At 39.6% G+C, this 22,881-nt stretch overlaps 1 protein-coding gene across 8 annotated transcripts in view; it reads left to right on the top strand.

Moving 5' to 3' along the window:
• The window catches only part of CHD6 (chromodomain helicase DNA binding protein 6), a 145,810-nt gene that overhangs the window by 7,440 nt on the left and 115,489 nt on the right, over positions 1-22,881 (top strand). For 3 of the 8 annotated variants that reach the window (XM_044447498.1, XM_044447494.1, XM_044447490.1), the window contains exon 1: positions 8,380-8,599. The exons of 3 other annotated variants lie outside the window; for them this stretch is intronic. The gene's annotated coding sequence lies outside the window, so the exon portion shown is untranslated. Of the gene's footprint in view, positions 1-5,859; positions 5,890-8,378; positions 8,600-22,881 lie in introns of those variants that run through there. 2 more of the 8 variants (XM_044447492.1, XM_044447495.1) reach the window with 2 other exon arrangements.

Raw genomic sequence — 22,881 nt, 5'->3', positions numbered from 1 at the left:
GGAAAGGCCCGGGGTGCTGGTGGGTCCTGTGGGTTAAATCAGTGAGTTTCTGGCTGTTGATTGGAAGGTAGGCAAGGTGAGTCCTTGCTGTTTTGTCCCAGCTCTTGCCAACCTGGCAATTCAGAAGTATTTAAATAGCAGTAGATAAATAAGTACCACTCATTGGAAAGGTAACAGTGTTCCATGTGCCTTGGCATTTAGTTATGCCAGCCACATGGCCACGAAAGCACCTTCAGAAACGGAGATGAGCGCCACCTCTAGACTTGGACATAACTAGCATGCATGTGTGGGGGGAACCTTTTCCTTTAAGGAAAGGGCTAGAAGGTATTAATGGTCAATTGAATTCTGTATTTTTTTATCTTTAAGAAATAATAATTAAAAAGTTGAAGTCTTTCACCTGCTTACTTGGGAGTAAGCTCTATTGAGCAGAGAAGAACTTGCTTTTGAGTAAATATGCATAATACTCCACTGTAAATCTTGGTTTCTGTGTACCAAAGAATGAATCTACCTGACTGGTTTGTTGTGGAGAGAAGGAGGATTATGTAAGAAACCTTTGCTTCCTTGAAGGAGAAAAAAGGTGGGATATAATGGTAATAAAATAATAACGAGCTAAGTCACATCAGTCAATTATGACTTTCTACAACAAAAAATAGAATTCTACTTTGCATGTTTGCCTGCCCTCCATTTATTTATTTCCATAATTTATATCCTGACCATCTGCCAAAATGCTTTAGGTGGTATACACAAGAAACTGATGCAACAGTAAATATTAAACTAAAAATACTTATGCCAGCTTTTATAAAACTGGGTGTTACATAGAAGTATTCTCCATGTTGGAACAAAGCCACATTTGAAGTGGTCTAAATAAATGTTGTGTTTTTCTTTTTGGGCTCTCAGGTAAATATTAACTAAGGTGGTCTTATAAAACTAGCAAGCATAATCATTTGTTTTTGTTGACTTTTGTGTGATGTGCAACTAAGGTGTGTATAATGCTCTATTTCAACATGTTACAGAGCAGTATGCTAACTGGATAAGACTATAAGAATGGAAAAGGTCCGTCGTTATTTGTTTTTCGGCACCAGGCGAAGACCTTTTTATTTAAGCAGCATTTTAAATGTTAATACTATTGAATTTTATTTATTTATTTGGCCAGGGTGGCTTATTTTATTTTATACATTTTATTCTAATGTATATATTTTAATTGTTATTGTCTTAATTTATTGTTGTGAGCCGCCCCGACGCTTCGGCGAATGGGGCGGCATAAAAATGTTTTAATAAATAAATAAATAAAATGAATATTTGAGTTAAAAATATATTTCTTTCCCTTCAGTATTATGATGCAGATAATGGTCCTTTATAGGTGAGTCTCTTCCCACACCCCAAGAATATTAGATATTCTTGCTATATATCATGGGTCCTCAAACTATGGCCTGTGGGCCAGATCCGGCCCACCTCAGAGGTTTTGGACTCCCTGCACTCACCACTGTCTGCCTCGCCACGGGCACCCCCGCCTCGCCAGCCCACACCCGCTGCTACTGCCTTCTTTCAACTGGCCCCCTGTTGAAAAAGTTTGAGGACCCTTGCTATATACAGCTGATTATACCAGATAAATATTGTCATTGTCCACAGTAACAGATCATGTTACTGGTAATCAGCTGAAGAGCCTGTGCTGTTTAATGGATGGAATGTCAGAATTGATTTGTTCCTTAGTATGCACTGGGCTCTACTCAGACTCATTCTACCTCAGAGGGTTGTTGTGAGGATAAACTGAGATAATTCCATGTACTCCCAATTTTCTTGAAGGAAGGATGGAATATAAAAGTTATAAATCAAGTTTATACTGGTGTGACCCATGTATTTTAATTTTTTTTTTTTTTTTGGTTTGCTTTACTTGTTCTCTAGCTAATTCTGTCATTTTGATAAACATACATTGTTATGAATGTTTTCTGTAGCGTTATCCAACCTGATGCCCTCCAGATAGATTAGACCTTAACTTGGTTGGGATTGATAGGAGTTGAAATGTAAAACATCTGGAAGTCATGAGTTTGGGGAAGTCTTCTGCAGCTGTATTTATGTAAGACGTCCTGAGGCTCTGTGAAAGAACGGCATATAAATATTCTAAATAAATAAATATTTGTATCAATATATACATTACTATATATTAATATTTATTTTCTATACCGTCCAACAGCTGAGGCTTTCTGTTGACTTACCAAAGAGATTAATTATTAGTAGTGCTCAATACATCTTGATTTTTCAAGTCATGTCAATTTATTTATTTTTTGTATTTTAATACACCCAATAACAGACATTCTTTGGGTAGATTACAAAAATGAAAACAGTAAAATACAACCATAAAACTTAAAAGAATAGAATGGATGATCAAACCATAACATGCTAGAAAAACACAATACAATTATATTTTGACTTCTAATATTCCCTGTACTCTTACATCTTCAGATGAGTCATAAAGGTTTATTGGTGTATAATGCATAGCAAAATATTTTATTTGGCCTATCATGCTTTATCAAGCAGTCTGCTTGAGAATGTGGACTTGTTTTTAAAGAGAGCTGCAGAAAACATAACTTTGATGCATTTCTATATTGAATGGTCTTCTAATACTCCACTACACATAGAATCATAGAATAGTAGAGTTGGGCCATGAAGCCCATCAGGTCCAATCCTCTGCTGTTGCAGGACATCAACTTATACCATCCCACTCAGATGGCTGCCCAGTTTCTTTTGGAATGTCGCTAGTGTGGGAGAGCCCACCACCTCTCTAGGCAGCTGATCCCACTGTTGTATTGCTCTGACAGTGAAGAAGCTTTTCCTGATGTCCAGTCTGAATCTGGGTTGTAACTAACATCTCTTAGTTACTGGCTTTTTGCAAGATATGTATTCTGTCTTCTTGCAAGGAACTCAAGGTGGCTTACATGACCCTCTTTCTCCCAATTTTATCCTGTGAAGTAGGTTAGGCTTGAGAGTCAGTGACTGGCCAAATTTACCCAATGAGTTTTATGGCTGAGTCTGGTCTAGAACCATTCTTACCCCAGATCTTGGCTGAGAGACTACCGCATTTTCCTGTCTATAAGACACCCCCATGTATAGGATGCCCCCACTTTTCCTACGCATCTCCAGCGAGCAAGCTGCTGCTGCATGTCGGCGCCACTCCCCTGCATGCGAGCTTGCCGTGCCCCCCCCCCGCACGTGCCAGGCTCCCCCCTTCAACGTGTCTGCGTGCCTACCCCATCTTATACACGGAAAAATATGGTAATACCATGTGCATGTGAAAATAGATACAGGGAAGGTTCGGTCTTCCCCATATGTGTGTCCTTTTTGCTTTAAAGTCAACTCATCACTACACCAGTACTTCCTCAGGTGGTAGTGTGGAATAGTATAGGGCAATGAGTGGTTCAGATGTTTTTGGGTTTTTCTAAATATGGGTTGGAATGTATACAGGGGTGGTAGATAAGAATTGGTCTCTGATTGGTGTGATTGTATGTTGATGCATAATGTATGACTCCAGGAACTTTGGCATGGTTCTCATATATAGACAACTCAGAGTATAATTGAGTAAGGGATGGTGTTACATGTGAACCCTAGGCTATAATTTAAGTATGGCTTGTTTACCATGAACGATCAAGAAATCATTACTCAACAACAAGCCAGTTTTTTGGGCTGGTCATATGTTAAGCAACCCAAAGTTAAACTATGATTATTACCTAGATTAACCTTGGGTTATTTAACCTGCAGACAACCTAAAGAAATGATTTGTAATTGATGGTAACCCAGAGTATGTGTTGAGTAGACTTTATTGTTAAATTGTTGGCTATTGTTGAGTGGGCAAAATGATGCAGGTCAAAGTGTCCACATTGCACATTGTGCAAGAACTGACAATTAAAATGGTCAGAAGTTGATTATGCAAAGTATAAGAGGCTTGTGTAAATGGGCTCATATCCTGCGTAGCACAAGAAATCATTGGTCAAATAAAGCATAGGTTCATGTTGTGTGCGAACAAGGTCATCATATATTTAGTGTTTGGTGGTGACACTGTTTATGTATGTGTTGTTGTTGAGGCAGAAGTATTCAAAGAAATAAAACCATAAGCTGGGTTTGGAAACTGTTTGGCTGACTTGAAACTTCTATGCCTCTTATACATTTTAAAAATTTGAGCCAGCTCTTCTTTTGAATCTTAAATAAAAAGTTGCTATCTCTCATGTTGATAAAGTTTTGAAATCTGATGTTTTAAAAGGTAAGTAAGGCAAATAAAATGCCTGACAAAATCATTGCTTTCATGAATTCTGATTCTATTTCCATATTTTTTAATTGAGACCACAACAGAAGGTCATTTAGACATTTTGTTTCTGCACAGTTGCATCATTAGGGTCTTTAAGACATGATATAAGGATAGGGATGCAGGTGGCGCAGTGGTTTAAACTGCTGTGCTGCTTGATTGAAAGGTTGCCGGTTTGAATCTGCACAACTGGGTGAGTTCCCGTTGCTCCGTCCCAGCTCCTGCCAACCTTGCAGTTCGAAAGCATGCAAATGCAAGTAGGTAAAAAGGTACCACTTCGGTGGGAAGGTAACAGCATTCTGTGCACTTTGGTGTTTAGTCATGCCGGCCACATGACCATGGAGACTGTCTGCGGACAAACACTGGCTCCCTCGGCTAGGAAACGGAGATGAGCACCGCCCTCTAGAGTTAGGCATGACTGGACTTAACATCAAGGGGAAACCTTTACCTTTACCTTTTATAAGGACATTAGGCCCTCCTTGTTCTGTTTTCTTCTGGGCTGATGAGAGGTAGCATTGACAGGCAAAATGTCTGCTTCATTTTATTTTAGCTTTAGGAAGACTGCCATTTTACAACATTCGAGAATGCTCTAAAGTATGAACATGTGGAACCGGTTGCCCTATTCTGAGCCAAATCCCATCTAGCTTGGCATTGTCTACTTTGAGTAGAAGTGGTTCTCTGGGGCTTTAGGAAGAGGATTTTCCTAGCCCTGTGGGAGATTCGAGGGATTGAATTTGAGATCTTGTGCTTGTAAAACATGGAGTTAGCAGTTTCCCAGAAACAGGCCCTAGGGTTGTTGGATTCTGCCTACATAATCAGAGATGGCTGCAGAAAGATTTTGTTTAGTTCTTAGTAATAATTGAGAGGGTTTCAGCAAATAAGGGTACTGATGACTGTACAGCTTTATTTGATTCAACTTCCTTGAGATTGTAATCCTTAAGGATTCAGAATTGAAATTGTGTGATTGATCCTCCTATCATGAAAGAATGTCCTTGCACACAGAAAACAAGCATTTAAGGAATAATTGTTTTGCTTTGTCATCCTACTTACCTGTGTGGGTTTTCCAGAAAATTAGGACAATTTGCATAGAGTAATTTGCACTGGGAAAGTTTCTAGTGGTGGGCAGTATCTGGCCTTTCAGATGTTGTTGGCCTAGAACTTCATCTGCCCTAGATAACATAGCCAGTGGTGAGGGATGAAAGAAATTGTAGATCAATGGATGGCTAGCCACTCTGGTCCTAGTAAGTGATCTAGGCAAGCATGCTTATTTCACTTGTATTTAGTACACAAAGCTACATCCATAGGTCTCATAAGTATTTGACCTGAGATATTTGAGGGAAAGAGTTCAAGAACATTTCCTGTGATTTAAACATAGACTTTTTCATTGGCATACTCTGTCTCCAGAAAAGCATTAATTATAACTTGGAAACTGCCAAGCTTTCTTAATATTGAATTTGTAATTGGTATCCGTTCTTTCTTACCTATGATCTTGGAAAATTTTCCATGGAAAAATAAAGCACTGGAAATTTTTCTGCCCCACTGCACTTGCTGGCTTTTAACGTTTGGAATTCTATTTTTACATGAAGAACATTCAGGTAGGTGACCGCACCTTGCATTCTGTGAAGTGAAGTGATTAAATGTGAACCATTCCACACAACAGAGGGGAAGATGGAAATCCTTCAGAATCAATGACCTATGTGGAAAATAGAAAATCCTTTTCCAAAGAAAAATATGCTATCATACCATGATAGTTTATCTGTGCTTTTAGAATCTGAAGGAGAACCTTATCTTTTAAACAAGCTAGGGAATATGTTCTTAAATGATTTTATAGGTAGAATTAATTAACTCACATTATTAAGGAATTAGATGCAAACAGCAGCGGAGATTTTAGGCAGACTAACAGATACATGAAGAACACAATGTATTTGAGTAAAAGTTTTATTGAAACGAATGAGAGTTGCAGTGGAGCACACATGCAATTTCATTTCATCTTTGTTCAAGCACTGTCACTGTTGCCTTGTAGTATGTGGAACAAGAGAGCTTACAGCAGCAGATCACCTGCAAAACTTGCTAAAACAGCTGGCAGTTCTCCTGTTATACTAAAACTTGAATAAATGAAATTGCAAATAAATACAACATGTTGCATTAGATAAAATGGAAAGTTTGGAAGAGAACATAGTAATGTGATTGCAACAGCAAATCTTGACACAAACTTCTGGGTTGTATGTATAGAGCTACAGTAAGGTGGGGGTTTCCCCAAGTTTTTGACAACACAATCCTGTGATAAGTCTCACTGGATTCAGTTGGGACTTACCTCCAAGTAAGTGTGTATAGACTTGTAAAGTAAATTTTAAAAACTCATGGAACAGACTAATGGATTATGCATGTAAAAGGAATTAAAATCACTTCAAGCTGCAGATCCAGTTATGATTTAAGAGAAAAGATGGTTAGTCTTCACAACATTATTGTCATCTAGGAATTATTATTTCAGCTAGGACAAATCTGTCAATTTGTTCAAGAAAAATGATAGTACTCCCAAAATTATTTGAAATTAATGCTATGGCTACTGATGTTAAACCTTAAAATTGTGGCCATTTATTATATCACTTGAATAAAGTTCAAAAATATGCTGAGTCAATGAGCTCTCATCAAACTTTAATGCCTTTTTATATGCAGGCTACCCTCTTTTTTAGCATGGCACTCAGGAGGTAGAGAGGAACTTAACTTACTAGACATCAAGGTCAGGCTTTATAAACATAAATCACGTTATCATATATTGCAGCATTGTGGTTTTAACACAAAAGATTAATAACATGCTTGATTTTTTCACACTTTCCTGAGCTGTACCAAATTTGGCTTGAACATTCCACAGTGCATGAGCTATTTAGTGCTGTCTGCATTTATATCAGAACAAAACCTGCAGGCTTGTATATGTGATCTTGAACTACAAGGTTTGTTGTACTCCATGGAACTGCTGGTGCCTGCTGCTCTTCACAGGTTGATGTCAGATTGATGTTGATTGAGGCAGTCATAAGTTTTAGGGCCTCTAGGGGGAAAAAGTAACCTTCACACCTTGCCATAGAAAGGTACATTGTAGAACTCTTATAACGAGTGCTCTTGCTGTTTTTCTGGAGAGGCGTGAAGTGGTTTGTGCAACTCATAAGTAGACATATGAAGGCCTAGAAAAAATTGTGGTGGGGGGCATTCTGTCCTCATCCTGCCTTGATTTGTTATATTAACTTTAAAAGTAACTTTTAAAAGTTTACAACTTAATTTACAAAAGTAAATTGAAAATGATTATCATGCTTGGTATATTAATTTTAAAAGCATAGTTTTAATGATTAGAAATTTACTACCTGATTTTACTTAAAGTGTTTAAAGTGATAATTTTATGAGCAAAGAAAATTATACATAATATGACTTTAATAACATAAAGGCTGCTTTACAGCAGCCTTTCCTAATCCTCCACCTGCACAATACTGATTGGGCATTATTGTGTCATGTGAACATGGTGAGTGTGAGTTATACAAGAATTGGCTAAACAAAACTCACTGTGGTCCATTACCACTTAATCCACGATTAGATGTGGCATGTTCAAATACAGTCATTGAATATCTTTCAGAAGTTATTTATAATGGAACCCCTAGAGACAGTGAAACCAACTCACATTTGAGGTGTAATCCTTTACATATTTGATCAGAAAACAAATCCTATAATTCCCTGATTTCTCCAGCCAGCCAGAAGCAGCATCTAGTTTGCCCCCGCCTGCCAGTATTCTTGCTGTAATTGTTATTTATTTATTTACATGCTTTGTATATTGCTCTATATCTGACAAAATTCCCAAGCGGTGATCAATTAAAAAGTAATCAGAATTAAAATATTTCAGATCACTATATGCTAATAAAATCATTGCTGGTCTGTTAGGGAAGGCTTGTTTAAAAACAAAAATGTCTTCAGTATGTACAAAGGCAAAATAGTTTTGGTGCCTGCCTAATATGGCATCAACTTACAGAGTACCACAAGGAGATTTTCAGAATATCACACATTGTTAAACTTGCCTCTTCAGACTTGCCCCCATTAGACTCTTCTCTGTGCTGAGTATTTGACTGTTGGCCTTTTGTTTTTCAGTTTTCTTTTGTGGTGGAGGGACATTAAAATATACCCAGGAATGGACTGCCCCCCAGAGCACACAAGTATTGTCTGGACCATGACTATTGGCTAACTGATGAAAAGGAAGCAAAACTAAATTCAGTTGGGGGGGAAATAGCTGCATATTTGACTAATTCCTTTTGTGAGATAAGTTGAGTAAGTATTATTTGAGGCATTTGATCATTAGCGGAAAGACTCTGTATGAAAAATTCATGGAATATTTAGAAATACCCCTTGGTTTGAGTGGGTTTCCTGTTTAGCATGAAAGAAAGCCCAGGCTGTATGCACATCTCAGCTTTCAGGTACCATACATATACTTATGTGCCAGCACAATCTTATTGTCATGCAGATTTTGTATGTATATTTTCTTGTCCAGACTACCATATACATCCTTGCCTAAATCCCTTTTTCAAAGAAACACCTACCTTTAACAACTGTCAGAAGCAACTCTGAGAAATGGAGGGGGTGCACTTTCCCACCTTCTCAAGCACCTAGAGTCTCATAAATGGGTGGAAAAAATGAAAACACTGGAAACTATGCAGGACATTCAGAAACTTTGAGAGGATCTCACTGCAAAAAGGAAGAAATAATTGCCTACTTCCTTCTGTGATCAGTGATCACTCACAGCTTTGTTGTGGCATGACAGCTCACCTTTTGACAGCTGTCAGAAGAAAGCAAAGTTTAAAAGAAACCCTGTTCAGAGCCTGCCTGAACAGAGCATTTTGACAGAAAGTACTCTCCAGGACATTGCCCAGGTGAGACTTCCCATTTTCAGACCTTTGCAGCTGCACAAATGCAGCAATTTTTTGTAAAGTTTTAGGGAATTAGGGAATTTTGTTAGGGAATTTTGTACCACTTAGGCACTTTGGAGGGACTATTACAGACTCAGTTTGTAGATACAGGTTTGTGATTCCTGGAAAAAACGGTAGGAAATGGCAAGTTTAAAAAAGGAGAGACTTGCAGCAGTGTCTGGGAGAGGAGACAAGGCATCTCTCAGCCCCAGTTCCCCCACAATGAGCCCAGTAGTTTGTTTCATACACCATGGGTTATCAATCCACAGTGGCTTAGTGCTAGGGTGGATTAATGTGGCATGCAAACCTGCCTGCTGTGTATGATGAGGCTCCAGTCAGGTTGGATTGGCAACATCTTCACAGATATAAAGAAATGTAAATGAAGTTTGAAAAGCTCAGTCTAATGACATTAAGCTAGCTCAGGGGTCGGCAACCTTTAACACTCAAAGAGCCATTTGGACCTATTTCCCACACAGAAGAAAACATCGGGAGCTGCAAAACCCTTTTGACATCTAAAATGAAGATAACACTGCATATATCATTTTTTACCTTAATGCTATGTATATCTTCATTATGATTTAGCTGTAGCTCTTGTTCAGTCACTAAAAACTGGTATTTTTAATCTTACATTATAAACTAGTAGGACTCCTTTCATATATTTTGAATAGGAGAACAGAAGAGTGAAAGTCAGTGTTAAAGGGCTGCATGCATTAAATGGCAAACCCCATAAGTTTGTCAGCAGTAAAAGCAAATGAATCTACCCATGTATCATTAAATGTTTGGTTTTCAGAAACTTTTCTTAGATTTATCCATGGTTGGCCTACAGGGGTGGGAGGGAGCTCAGTAAATGGGCACAGGTGTGCAGATCAGAGGCTGTGCCTGAGATATAAGTGTGTTTAGTGACTGATTTGCAGATAAACAGTCAAGTGCTGTGAATTGTGACAGGTCCCAAGCACAGCTTTTAACATTCAGATGAAGGAGATAACATGAGAGTCTTCAGGAAGCTTGTTTAGCAGAGGAATGTAGTGATTTACTTAACTAGCTAGCTAGCACTGTGTTCCTGAGTGGAGCTTTGAGCAGATCGGCTGTGCCGGCACGTGTTTTGAGCGACGGAGCTGCAGCAGAGGGGTTCAAGAGCCATGGGTTGCCGACCTCTGAGCTAGCTAAATAGGTGGCTGGTAAATGAAAACCAAGATGAGGTACGACCATCAAGTATGGTTGTGAAAAAGAGGCTTATATTCTAGTGCTCATGTCCATTTGTTGACTCATCTGGAAAATTTCTGTTGCCTTTTATTACTATTTTAATTCTGTTGTGAATTTCATTAACTATAAACCAAAACAAAAGAAAAACTAAAGCGAACAATTACAGTTTTCTTAATTTTTGAACAAATCACCTACAAGAGTGACATCTAAAATGTATGCCCTTTTATGATTTATATAAAGCAAGACTTTACAATCCATACACATGGTTTACATTAGCTTCAACAAAGGTACACAAACAGTATATGTACTTATCAATTCATAGGCTATTTTTATTATATTATTCAATCAATTTATTTACCATCCTTCATCTAGTGAACATTTAAGTATCGAGTGACAAGGATGAATCTGGGAAGTTCCCCAAACTATGAGAGAGGGCATCCTTGTGTAAAATAGGCAAACTCCTCAGTTCCTCTATCCAGTAATTGTTGACCCACGGAATCTCTGTCTTGTCAGAATTCAGTCTGTGGGATTTCAGCCAGCCTATTATTGTATCCAGGCAATGGTTTGGAATATGCACAGTCTCTCTTTATTCAAATGTCACAGAGAAATAGAACAGGGTGTCATCAACTGATAATACTTTGCTGTTCCTTATCCTTTTGCAGAAAACTACTCCTTGCCACTTCTCAGCCTCGTTAGTAGAATCCTGATAGAGCTAGAATAGCTGTGATCCATTCCTCTCTGTGCTTTCACCTGGTAGCCCTCTATCCTCTTGACCTTGCTACCCCAAGTAATAAATCCCAATGGAACTTTCCTGTGTGGAATGAGCCAAGCTGCTGGGCTCTTGCTGATTTTTCAAAGCCATTGACCACTAATCCATAAGTATCTGACACATTTAAAATTCCCTTACAGGATCAGGCTAACCTGTCTGTTTCCCACAAAACAACCTCTTCTTTTCTTATAGCTTTTTTTGAGAGAATGAAAATGTGTAAAAAGAGGAAATATTTCATCTCAAGAAAAGAAATCTGGATGTGTAGCATGCAAATAATGTATTTATTGTTAGTTATTTCTTTAAAGAATAAGAAATGTATCTGACACATGAAATTGTGCATGGCATATATTTGAAATATATATTAGTTAAGGCTTTAGAACCATATGATTGTAAAATTGAAAAAGTCCTTGTCTTTTGGTAAATGTGGGAGACTTTGTGTAAAAAATATTTCTGTGAATAAATAGGGAAGTATAGTATTACCTACACAAGAAAGGCTGTTCTGTCATTATCGTGCTGGTGAAGGAGAAATTAAAAATGCTAATGAAGACACTCCAAAGCTGAACGTGTGTGTAATTTGAAATAGAGTACAATATATAGTATATAATTTGAAAGAGTACAACAAGAAGAAAGTGGGTCTTATAATTATCTTATATACATACAGCCTTCACAGTAACAATAAACCAAGCTCTGTCAACTTGTGTTTATACTCTGACAATATACCAGGTGGTTTGGTTGCAACCAAAATATAATGCAGCTTGTGAATTAGTAAAGTACTATGTCTGTCTTATTTTTGCATGTCTGAACATCTCATCAAAGATCTACAGCCTCCAATTCTATCCACTTTCATTTCTAAGTTTTTCAGGGAATCAGGAACAAATCAAATAAAAATGTACGGTGTTCATGTACAACTCAATATTTATTTATTAATTTATTTATTATTTTTCGGTTTATATCCTGACTTTTTCCTACAAAGGGCTCAAGGCAGTTTACATCATTCTCCTCCTCCATCTTATCCCCACAACAACAACCCTGTGAGGTAGGTTGGCCTGAGAGTCTGTGACTGACTTAAAGTCACCCAGTTGGCTCCATGGCTGAGCGGGGACTAGAACCCAGGTCGTCTGAGTCCCAATCCCATGCTCTTAACCATATGTACTTGGGGCTGGAGAAAGATAAGAGTGCTGCATGGATAGTAGCCCCCAGCATGAGTCTGTCATCTAGTATTGTTATTCCTTCATTTTGGGGAAAAAAAAAAAAGATTTGTACCCTGAAACATTAAATGCAGTTCTCCCTGAGGGACAGTGGACAACCTAAACTATTCTGATCTGGTGGGGGGTTATGGTGAGGATCCAGTGTCAAGAGCCAGTATTTTTTGAATTGATTGGCTCTGGAATAGTTGTATTTGCCAGTAAGAGCAGTTTAGAGCACAGAGAGTATCTGAGGATTGTGCTACTGCATAGTTACAAATCTTCAAATAAACACTACTTTTAATATAATTACTGTGTGAAATTATTATTTCTCCCTTTTGCAGTAGTGTTTTCCTTTTCTCCTAATGAAGGAATGAAATGTTAATTTGCTGAAAAGCTGATGACAGAGAGATCATCAGTAGCCTAGGTAAAGTTTTGGCAACCTTTCAGGCCTGTGGGTACAAGTGAATATTTGAGAAACTGTTATGGGCACAATAATAAAAAGACTGCTATGGGTTTGTCTGGCAGGACCTGTTTTTGCGGAAGCCATGTTGAGTGGCCGCCAACCTCCCTTCCCTATCTAGGGTTACTAGATCTCTCACTATTATGAGCCTTTCCCTTGTCTTTCTCAGAGTGGATGTACAGCTGACTAGTCTGTAATTCCCCATGCCCCCTCTACTACCATTTTTGAAAATTGGAGTACATGTTTTCTCTGCTACTCCAAGGCATACCTATAATGCTATCCTAAATCCCTCCTGATTCAGATACTGGACTAGTTAAGGCATTGAGATGGCATTTGTGAACTTGATTGATTATGTTTGCTTTGAAATCAATAACCTTAATTTTACCTTGCTGATCACTTTAGATCTTTTGGCAGCTTTTAATACTGTTGATGATGAAGGAGCTGATGTATGTTTACAAGAACAGACCAAAGTGGTTATGTGTGTTGTTTGCAGGGAGGTCCTGAAAGATACTGCTCTAGTCACCTACAGGGTTCTCTTTGCCCTTCTTCTTAACTACATATATAAGATCTCTGGGTGAAATGGAGCAGAAATATGTTGTGGCATGTATAAGCATCTGTTCTAATATACTTTATCATCGGAGCTGGTCCTGCAGTTCTGGTGTTTGCCTTATCAGACTGTGGAAAGGGGAAAGCTATAGGTGAGCTGATTAAAGACAAATCTAGGCAAAGGAAATATGTGACCTGGATTGGATTGGATAGGTGCACAATTGAAGATAAAAGTTTAGCCTCCCTTTGTTAGCTTTGTGGCATTAGATAGGGAGTGAATTCATTGCTATGCCTTCGCTTTTGTAGAAGATGCTGTTGTGCTCCCCTGATGTGTATTAATGCATTCTTCTTTTCTAGAAATTTCTAATGGTATGTGTACACAGCTTAGCTGACAAAGAGTTGGATGTATGTATATGCTGAGAGAGTCAGTCTAGCTTCTCTCTTCTGACCTGTAAAGCTAAGTCTCATCTGCTTAGGAGTTAATGCTGAAGCTTATCCTCTGATGCAAAGTTTAAGTACTATACTGTAGCAGAGAAATATAAAACCTGAAATGGTTATTCTTAATTTCATGTATGCACTTCTGTAGATGTTTTCCCAGCAGAGGCATTGAATGTATTCTGCGGTTGTGAACACTTCCCTTCAGTTTTTTATCTGCTTGAGCTGGAAAGAACAGGATATCTTTCCTATCTATACCTTGCTATACATACTACAGTTTCTCTTCCTGATTGCAGCTACTTCTGTCTATGTTGTCATGCACCTGCCCGTGACTAGTAGGGGGAAAGGTGGCCTGCCTAAACCAAGAGAAACCCAGCAACAAACTAGGGAGCCCATAGCCTGATGGGGAGTCTTAGTACATGGTATTTCTGCAACCTGGGTTGCAGAAATTTGGAAAACCTTTATGGCAGTAAGACCAACCCAGTCAATCATACATTTAGGTTATGTGCACAAGCTGAAATATACCTGTGCAAAGCTCTGTACTTGAGCACTTTATCCTCATCTCTCCTTCTGTGTGGCTAGAACAAGGTATATACCCAAATTTGGTTGCATTTTGGGATTTTTGTGGCCACTTATTACATGTAAACCAGGAATTGTGATTTAAAATAAGCACAAATCCATTGCTAAACAGAATCTGGATTATTTTTATGATAAAAAAGCAAGTTAGCAGGGCAGGCTGTACCATTAGACAGAGTGAGGCAGCTCCTTCAAACAGTGGAAGCTATGTGAGAGGGAGTGGGTGCTGGGATTTTGGATGGCAAAGCTAGATGGGTCATGTGGCTTGCTCTGTACCCCCGAAGCTGCCCTACTGCTCATAGGAGGCTGTGGTCTCTCCCTTATGGACCCAAGATTCAACTGCCAGTCTGATAAAACTTTTACACGTGAATGGGGTTTTGGTGATGCTGCCTTGTCATTTGCCTCAGGCAGAAAGTGTTTGGGGCCGATCCAAAATCAAACAAATCTGATTTTAAATCACAGATCCTCATTTTCATGTAGTAGCAGACTAGGAATCTGCTCCAATGAAACTGAAGCCTGATTTACTGCCAGTTACACAGGTGGAAAAGAGGGGAGGCTCATTTCTGCTTATGCACATAATTGTGATTTTCCGTTGCATGCAAACATAGCCAGTGAAACCAACAACATGAGAGCCAGTGTGGTGTAGTGGTTAAGAGCATGGGACTGGGACTCAGACGATCTGTGTTCTAGTCCCCACTCAGCCATGGAGCCAACTGGGTGACTTTGGGCCAGTCACAGACTCTCAGCCCAACCTACCTCACAGGGTTGTTGTGAGGATAAGATGGAGGAGGATATGTAAACTGCCTTGAGCCCTTTGTAGGAAAAAGGCAGGATATAAATCGATAAATAAATAAATAAAACATGCAGTATATCACAGCAGTGAGTACACTCCTCACATTTTGTAAATATTTTGTTATATCTTTTCATGTGACAACCCTGAAGAAATGACACTTTGCTACAATGTAAAGTAGTGAGTATACAGCTTGTATAACAGTGTAAATTTGCTGTCCCCTCAAAATAACACACAGCCATCAATGTCTAAACTGCTGGCAACAAAGGTGAGTACACTCCTAAGTGAAACTGTCCAAATTGGGCCCAAAGTGTCAATATTTTGTGTGGCCACCATTATTTTCCAGCACTGCCTTAACCCTCTTGGGCATGGAGTTCACCAGAGCTTCACAGGTTGCCACTGGAGTCCTCTTCCACTCCTCCATGATGACATCACGGAGCTGGTGAATGTTAGAGACCTTGCGCTCCTCCACCTTCTGTTTCAGGATGCCCCACAGATGCTCGATAGGGTTTAGGTCTAGAGACATGCTTGGCCAGTCCATCACCTTTACCCTCAGCTTCTTTAGCAGTGGTTGTCTTGGAGGTGTGTTTGGGGTCGTTCTCATGTTGGAATACTGCCTCGCGGCCCAGTCTCCAAAGGGAGGGGATCATGCTCTGCATGCTGTGCTTCACTGTCAGGATCTTGGCAATCTTCTTTTAGCCTAGGCCATCTTTATGTAGAGCTACAGTTCTTTTTTTCAGATCCTCAGAGAGTTCTTTGCCATGAAGTGCCATGTTGAACTTCCAGTGACCAGTATGAGAGAGAGAGAGAGAGAGAGAGAGAGAGAGAGAGAGGGTGATAACACTAAATTTAACACACCTGCTCCCCATTCACACCAGAGACCTTGTAACACTAACGAGTCACATGACACCAGGGAGGGAAAATGGCTAATAATGCCCAATTTGGACAGTTTCACTTAGGGGTGTACTCACTTTTGTTGCCAGCGGTTTAGACATTGATGGCTGTGTGTTGAGTTACTTTGAGGGGACAGCAAATTTACACTGTTATACAAGCTGTATACTCACTACTTTCCATTGTAGCAAAGTGTCATTTCTTCAGGGTTGAAGAAAGGGTTGAAAACAGGTGCCGGCACAGCTGCTGATCTGCTCGAAGCTCCACTCAGGAACACAGCGCTAGCTAGTTAAGTAAATCAGCTAGTTAAGTAAATCGCTACATTCCTCTGCTAAACAAGCTTCCTGCAGACCCTTTGGCTTCTTCCTCTTGCTTTTCCCTTTATTTTCCCCATGTTATCAACCCTCTAGCATTTACAAATGTGTACAAAATATGTGTTGAACAAGTAGCCTTCCTTGTGTCTAAAAACATGCTGGCTGCCCTTGCACAAGGAGTAGAGTTACTTTTATCTAGTAGAAGCATAGACATCTGCTACTCCCGCTTTATGGCTAGAGGATCAGGCCTGCACATATATGCATTTGCTTTTAAAAAAAAATGCTAGAGACTTGCAGCCTTCTGTGTGCCTTGAACTCAGAGCAGAGATATATAGGCATTGCAGGTATTAGGGAGCTAAAGCCAAGCCTATTTCAGATTTTCCCTGTCTTTGTAATCACTATATTCCAATAAGTTAGGCATGGCTGAAAGGACAAAGTAATGTAATGCAGCTTCTTGAACATCCTTCCCTTCCCTTGCTGCAGTTGTCATTTGTCTAGTACCTTTTCAGCTGTTTTTGTAGCTGCAACTCCACTTAAATTACCAAATACAAAAGCATTGCTTTATTTTTTAGAATTAAGAACTCTGAAATCTCTCAGAATTAAGTTTAAATTAAACTTGCATAATGTTTATAAGATGTAACATGTAACTTTCCTTGGCACAGAGCTGGAGCTTCCTTGGTGTGCATATGTAGTTGAATGTCTTTTAAAGGGCAGTGCACATGGAGGCTCACTGCTCCAGTTCACTTTCCCCTGGGCCAGCACATTTCTGTGCACATGCAGGCTGTGTAAGGCGAGCGCTTTTGGTTGCATTACTGCCCTCTCTACTGCTCTTTGTTTTCTAGTTGGCATAAATCACTGATTCTCTCTTTGTACACCTACAGTGAAGGGAAGGTGGGGTGTGGAGGAAGGGATTGCAGAGAATAGAAGGTTTGCTGGCTTTCTAGGAGGCCTGAGCCACATCCTGTACCTATTTGCTAGGCTCTTTGATTCTCAAGGCAGTGAAATGAGAGCACAGAATTGCTGCTTTCTTGCATTGCCATGCTGGAGTTTCAGCTTGGATCCTCTCAGCATTTGCACTCCCCCACCCCTCATACAGGAACCCAGCAGCTGCAGCTCAGAGGTAAACAGACCTTACTGCAGAATGCAGTGGAGAGGAGCTTTGCTTCCTTCATATTTGAAGGTGTTGAATTATCTTTCAATACTGCAAAAAGCACCTGCCCTTCTCTCCTTTCAAGCATCTTAGCAAATTCCAGGGAAGGCAGGGGGAGGCATTCCTTTGTGGAATTGCTTGGCATGGCTGGCTGCATCTTTCACAGAGAATCCCCCCTCCCACTCTTCTTCAGACCATAGGAATGTTGTTGTTTGAGTTCCCACTGGATTGCACCACAGTTACCTTGCTTTCAGGCTGCAGCGGCTTTTTGCTGGCCAAGATGTGTCCAACAGAGCAGCCCTAACTGTGAACAAAAGCTGATAAGACTGCCTTTCCTTGCAGACTGAAGATGTTCTGTCTGCATCTTTGCTTATTCTGGGGAATTGGAGAAGGGCATTTGATAAAAGCAACAGGACAGGTGGCAGTGCTTCTAGTCATGTACATTAATTAGCAGCCCTGTTGCATGCCAAAAATTTCTTCCACCACAGCTACACCTGCAGGCATTCATTAAACTACTAAACTGGCCTGGTCCCTGTTTTGCATATAGACCAAGGTTGGGCATGCTGTCTAATGCTGTGGGCTACATTAGAAATGCATTATAAGGCCCAAGTTCCATGTGTGAACATGCCCTATTTTATTTTATTTTATTTTATTTTATTTTATTTTATTTATGACTGTAAAACTCTATTTGCTAACAGAGCTGAGTTATTTTGATTCTGTTTATTAAAAAAAATTACCTTTCCAAAAATTTGCAAAGTAGTTAACAAAAGTCACAATAAAGCAGCGATGGGCTGTAAAGATGATGTTTTGGACTCGAACATACAGAATTTGTAACTGTTAGTCATGATTACTAGAGATTATGGAAGTTGTAGTCCAAAATATTGCAAAGCATCACAACATGTCAAAATGTCAAGATTAAAACATGTATAAAGGGAAAGATAAAACATGACCCACTGTAACACTAGTATCACAAGACAAAAAGCCATAGAAATATCAACACTGTTATCTGTCAAAGCAGCAGCAGAATATCATTATGAATAAATCTACCTACAGAATAAAAATCCTGACAGTGTTTTGAGCCAAAGTCCATTCTAAAGAGATTAGTTTTGCAATCTGGTGAAATACCATATGCAAGGGAGCGAGAGAGGCTTTTCTCAGGAGGAGGGACCAGAACCCAGGTACCTCTTCTTAGTCCCAACTAAGCAGACTTTGGAGATTGATGGAACATGGTATATACCCTCTAAAGAAGGCCCTGAAGAACAGGCAAGTTCATATGGAGAAGATGGTCTTTTGGATGTCCTAGCCCCAAAGTCCAAAGAGCTCCAAAGATTATAACTAGCACTTTGAATCACTTCACTTTTTCTCAAAGACAGTCCCATACAGAGAGTTTTGCTGAAATTTAAATGGAATATAACTGAAACATATTTCATATGGCCTATCTGAATCTTCAGAATTGGCACACTCACCCAAACTGAGATTAAATACAGCTTGGCTAGAACCATCAGCTGAACACCCAGGGCTAAAGCTGGGTCTGAGAGTGCTGCTAGAATAAGTTTTTAAGGGGAGTACAATCCCATCAACATAGACTGGGCTTATGTTTTTAGGTAAGCAGCTGAATGGATTTTGGGCACCTCTGGCTTGTTTGGATTATGCTTCAGTTTATTTGCTCACATCAGCTTATGAGTGTCCCCAGATAAAAGTGGCTAAACAAATTAAATATAATGTCTCACAGGCTTGTTGTTGGGAGGATAAGATTGGGAAGAGGAGGAGAATAAACTGCCTTGAGTGCCTTCAAAGGGAAAAAAGGTGAAATATAAATAAATAAACCCTACAGCCTCTAAACAGCATCTAGGGCACCATAGAAACATAGCAAACAGAGCAAGTCAGAAGGGGTCTTCCAGGCCATCTAGTCTGACCCACGGCTCCAGTCAGCTCCACTCATGACATGCCTACCATGTGCATGGACATCCTCTCTGGCCTTAGGGAAAGCTACAAGCTCTGGGGTTGGAAAGGGCTATGCTAGTTGCTGGAAAGGGAAGGGAAGATGGCTGGATCCTGAAGTGCCTCTCTCTTCCTGCCTCCAGTAAGATGAGAAAATGAGACAAGCTCAGAGGCTGATGTAGTTAAATATATTATAAAGGAGAAATGGTGGTGAAAAATGTCCCCCTTCTTCCCTGCCTGACTCCTGCCAATTGGACTAGGACTGATGGAGGGCTTTGATTACAGAGGCCTCTGACAGGCTGTGAGATCAAAGCCCTCCGTCTATAGCAGGAGTATCTATGCTTGGGAGTCCCATTAAGTTACTATCAGCAGACTGGTAATTACATAGGTTTGCACTCCAAATTCATGGATATTTTGAACCAATAAAACAATGTGAGCAGCACAAGGCGACAGCAGTAGTAGTACTGACAATATAATAAGATAAAAAAGAGGAACAGAAGGGCAGTAGGGAAAGCAGTAATGCCACAAATGGAGAATCAGCTATGATCAGAGACCAGCCTGAAGAGCCAAGGTTTTCCCCCAAGTTGTTGATGGGAATAAATTAAAAATGAGGGCAAATGGACATGCCTCAAGAGGACCATCCATTAACTACTTCAGTCATCAGGGAAACATGGAACAGGGTTATTTGATATGGAGTAAAAAATATAGGAGGGAACATAAGGAAGGAAATGGTTCTTAAGATCCCAACCAGTTGAGACTTGTCAACCAGCAGTTTGACTTCTATCCAGAATTGAACAGGTTGCCAGTGCAGATCAAATAGGATTGGAATTATTTCCTACATCTGTCCTGTCCTAGACAAGAGTCATAGAATCATAGAATAGTACAGTTGGAAGGGGCCTGAAGGTCATCAGCTATTGCAGGACACTAAGTTACATCATCCCACGTAGATGGCTGTCCAGATGGTTTTTGAAAGTCTCTAGCGAGGGAGAGCTCACAACTTAGGTAATAGGTTCCATTGTTGTAATGCTTTGAGAATGAGAAATTTCTTCCTGATGACTAGTCTAATTCTGGTTTCTTTGAACTTAGGTTGGGTATTCTGTGTCTTGCACTCTAGAATGAACAAGAAGAGATCTTGTCCACCCTTTGCTGGAAGCATTTTAATTGCACAAAACTAACCTAGTTTTGCATAGTGTTTTCATGACCATGGAATCAAAGTTGCTAGTCAGTTTTTCATCCTACAGTATGCTTACTGATGAATACTTTTATCATGATATCAATTTAAGATGATAGGATGTAATTCTGAAGTGGGTGACTGACAGATCTAGCATCTACTGGACGTTGGAATGGCTATAAAATCCCATCTAATGTTATAACTTTCAGTATCTGTTAATTTTCCAAGGCATGAACTGTGATATCAGGAATACTTAATAGTTTATTCACAGTCTTTGCATGAGTGTACAGAATTGTTTGCAGGATTATTTGTGTGCACCTGTTTTGCTTGTGTTTTTCTGACGTTATGAGTTTTTTGTCATGTAAGTCATTATGAATACACTGAATATGGAGTTGTAACATTAGAGTTAGTCATGATACTAATAGCTTTTCCACAGCAGTATATGGAAGGTATCATGTAAATCAATTGGCCATTTAGAGATCAGCATTAATAGGAAATGAGATTTTAAGGTACTGCCTCTGAGTACAGGGATGCGAGGGCCTGGTAGGAGGCTTGATTTTTGCAGAAAATAGGACAAGGAACATGCACAAGAAAGTAAGTCAGAATTAGTGGAGGAGATTCTGAAATGAATGAAATGAAGCATGCAAAATAGGCATACCAAATGTTTGTGCTGGTTAGACATGAATTTCCCTGTTTCCAACTGTTCTATAGTAGAAATCATCTACCAGAAAGGAAACCACAGCCTTGAGTGTATAAGAATTGACCAGAGCTGTTGGGGCAAGACATTATGGAAGACATTGATTCATGGGGTTGTCATAAGTTGAAGATGATAGCATTTAACAACAACAAATATTGTACCTGTCCTAAAATTTCAGAAAACCTTGTACCTATGTAAATAGAAGCAGAAATAGTTAACATTTAGTGTCATATTGAAAGACTAATTATAATATAGTCTATAGCCAAAGTGATAGCAAGCTAGATAATACAGCTGAATACTTAAGGAAAACATAAAGAAACCTCCATGCTGTGTCTGTCAGCCTTGAGATCCTATGATGGGACATAAGACAGGACACAGAAGACAATAGGGAGCTGGTATAAATTCTGAAATTATTGTATAATTTCTTTCTAGTCAAGAATGGTGCTGTCACATTTTAAGGTAACTGTAGCCTTGGAACAACCAACTTGATGGAGCCTGCCTAGTTTATGCATATAGGAATGCTGGATTTGGACAGAGCAAGCACTTCTTATGAATGTGTGTATTTTGGAAGTGTAGCTTTCACTACAAGGTACTGGGAAGGGGTCAGAGGTGTATTTGATTATTGAAGCATTGGTATGCTATTAGAAAAGGTACCTTGTCACTTGAGGAAACTATGCAGGCTTTGTTGCAACTGAGGAGAGATGATGCTGTCTGCTGATTGAATGGCAAAGTTTCTGGAAGCCCATGACTTGGCATTCATTTTTTTATAAAGCATAGTCAATATTTTCATTAGTACAACTAATTTTGCAACCTGTAAAAATAGACTTTAAGCCTCTTTTGAGCATTCTTAAGGTGACCAGAAAAGTTAAGTAGAAATGGGCAGGATTTTGAGGGCAAGGGCTTACGGTATTTAAATTTATTTATTTAATTTTATTCTGGTCTTTGTACCTATTTTATACATGTTTTCTTTTCTAAACAATGTATCAGTGAGACCAGTCAGCTTCCCTAGATTTTGAAGATGTGGAAAATGTTCATTTTGCTTCAATCTGCATAGTGAGATCGAAGACCATCCTGAACATCCCACCCTCTGTCTGGAACAGTCTATGGACCATCACATACATTCTTATGACAGGGATCAGTTTCCTCAGAGCCAGTTGTCACCATCACTATAGACACATACCAGACAGGCTGGGGAGCACACTGTGACAACTTGCAAACCCAGGATCCTGGGGCTGCAGAGAAGCTAGTCAACACATCAACCTCCTCGAGATTCTGGCTGTCCACAAGGCATTGATCTCATTCTAGACCTCCCTTCACAGTCAAAATATAAAGAGCATGATGGACAACACAACCATCATGTTCTGTTTGAACAAGCAGGGAGGCAGAAGGTCTAACAGATCCTGTTCAGCATTTTTGCTCCATTCCCCCTAATCACCAGGGTGATTGCCAAGATCAGGAAGGACAAAACAGAGTATGTCCTCATCACCCCATGGTGGCTGGGGCAACTGGGCTCCTCC

Source organism: Varanus komodoensis, unplaced genomic scaffold (genome assembly GCF_004798865.1).
Source record: "Varanus komodoensis strain SLA01 unplaced genomic scaffold, ASM479886v1 scaffold52, whole genome shotgun sequence".
NCBI lineage: Eukaryota > Metazoa > Chordata > Lepidosauria > Squamata > Varanidae > Varanus > Varanus komodoensis.
This window is presented reverse-complemented; position numbering and strand designations above follow the sequence as displayed.